Below are 2,774 nucleotides of genomic sequence, written 5' to 3'. Positions count from 1 at the left end.
AAGTGCCGAGGGTGGGGTAGGATAGAGGAGTGCAGGAACAAAGGAGAAACAAGACTGCAGCCGACGCGTTACAAGTGCAGTTACTCATTAGTGCAGCCAACGGGTGGAGAGTAAGTGCAAGAGAAAGGACTGTAGGGTTACAGGTACAGACCACAAGTGCTGGGGGAGCCAAGAGGCAGTGCAGGATTGCAAATGGACAGGCAGGGACCTGGGCCCGAATTCAGAGGGTGACCAATGCATGTATCAGGCAGGTGATCAGCAGGGCACAGGAAGAGAGAAGGCAGAAGCAAAGGGAAAGGTTTGATTTGCTTCTGGAACCGGAGATGGTTCTGCTCAAGTTTGAGAGAGGCAGGGTGGCTGTTTCCAGATGGAGGCCCCAGCCGAAGAAAGAAATCTGCCCCAACTCTTTGCTTGGAAAAGTGACTGACCTGCAGAGAATTGGAGGTGACGGACCGGAGAGCTCATGCCATCCTATATATATTTATGCATATGATACAAAAGTAACTATGGCATAAACCTTTCTTCAGTAGAGAAATCTAACTTTGCTGTAGTTGATTTGCAGTTGTAGTAATACACCATATTTGGGATCCTGCACACAAACTCAAGGAGAGATTTCTCAAGTCTCCTGTTTGTGAAGGTGCTGCCGCTGGCCCTGTGCACAAAATTGTAAGGGGGCCTCACCAAATGTTTTGCCCCAGGCCTCACCACATCTTGTGACAATCCTGCGTATGAGATACTTACCAGGAAAGACGAAAGGCAGCTAAATATACCTGCCGGTGCATGGCATGGAGTCCTCCTTCCTCCATGATTGTCTTTGTCAGCTTCATCAGCACATACACGCGTCCAACATGAAAAAACATCCATACATCATGACGCCTTAAAGGCATTTCAGAAAGTGTCAGCCAACTTTTAAACAAACACACCATGCTCTCGGGTCTCAAATGAACTTGAAATGTGTGCTATTGATAATGAAAACAACATAAGGCCTTCCTTTACCAAAAGCTCCTTTTCAGTTTCCAGGTAGCATCAGGTGAGTGCATCCAGCTCTGTAATGAATTTTAAATGCATTTCTCGCACCAGTTAAAAACTCTCAGTTTGTAAAGCATGCAGCAACTTGACCAGTGTGTGCATGGCTGCAGCTGCGTGTGATGTCTTTGGGGGGTTTCCATGTGTGTGTATGCTATGTTTATCTGGCTTCCATATTCGCACAACATAGCTTTACCCTTGCCACATTGGGGATTTTGAGGGTGCTGGGTGCCTGCTTTTGACTGCGATGTCAAAGGATTCTCACCCGGGGGTGCATGCTATGTTAAGGCCTGGGGCTTCCATTTGCACCCAACACAGTCTCAAGCTTTACCCTTGTCAGATTGGGGATTTTCAGGGTGCTGGGTGCCTGTTTTTGACGGGGATGGAAGAGGATTTTTATCCAGGGGATGCATGCTATGTTTAGGCATGTGGCTTCCATTTTTGCACAACATACCCTCTGAACTAATTAAAATGATTATCTTTGACTAGAGAATGTACTTAGTGATGCATTCCCCTACATATGTGCTCGTCATGTATTACTGCAAGAAAACTATTTCTGTGGCATATGTGTTTTTAGGTGTGATTCCTGGTGAATGCTTTAACACTTTTACATTGGGAGTTGCAATTTAAATGGACATATCCATATTATGCTTTTTACATGCAATTAAAAATAATGCCAAAAAGGTGTGCTTAGCAAAGCGTTTGAAAATCATTCAGCACAAGTGCAACTAAGCAAACCCATAGCCCATACCTCCCCCACTAAAAGGTGCCCTACTCAATGTCAGATCCCCGGCTGCCCACCCCACAGAAATCGCAGACCTAATTCTTACCGATGATCTCGACTTCCTGGCCCTAACAGAAACCTGGCTTCATGAGGCGTCTGGACCACAATTATCGCTAGCCATCCAGGAAAAATATTCTATCCTCAGAGCTGATAGACCTAACGCTAGAGGTGGAGGCGTAGCAATCATCTCCAAATCCTCCCTAGACCTCAGATCAGCCTCTACAATGTCACCCACTTCCTGCGAGATACTCACAGCCAAACTGCAAACCTCCCCCACAACCACGATCACCCTCCACCTCATATACAGACCCCCAGATCCCCCTGGGGTCTTTGAAAAAGACATCACGTCTCTCATCACTGAAAACACCAAACCGTCAGCACAAATTATGATCCTCGGGGACTTCAACCTTGGATACCAGGACCCGAACGATGCATATGCTGCATCTCTAGCCAATGTCCTAACAGAACATGACTTCACACAACTCATGAACTAAGAAAAAGTGTCTAAATTTAAAGACACTCCCGTCCCCTGCACACCATTAAAGCTGAAATAAATCAGTCAATATAGTATTTATATTTTCAAAAATATGTAATTCAGAGTAATAAACTCAAGGTAAAAAATATATATATATATACATTTGGTTTAGCAAATGAATTTGTACAAACAATAGTAATTTACACATAAGGCCATCATAAAAAGCAAAGGAAAAAACCAAACAATATGTTCTTATGTTCAGGTGTGATTTCCAACTCTACGCGTTTCAGGGAAACTCCCCTTCTTCAGGAGCAATAGAAATCTGCATTTACATATATACATACAATTATTAATCACCTTTTAAATAAATGAAACCTCAAAATCAATAAGACAAAGCATTCACATTATTCATTTCTTACTTAATGCAGAAAGAGAAAAAGCTCATTCCCTATATGTTTTACTTGATGGTTGGTGAACCATAATTCTAAC

The sequence above is a fragment of the Ambystoma mexicanum genome, chromosome 3p (assembly GCF_040938575.1).
Source record: "Ambystoma mexicanum isolate Mex_15411 chromosome 3p, UKY_AmexF1_1, whole genome shotgun sequence".
Classification (NCBI taxonomy): domain Eukaryota; kingdom Metazoa; phylum Chordata; class Amphibia; order Caudata; family Ambystomatidae; genus Ambystoma; species Ambystoma mexicanum.
Note: the sequence above shows the minus strand (reverse complement) of the source record.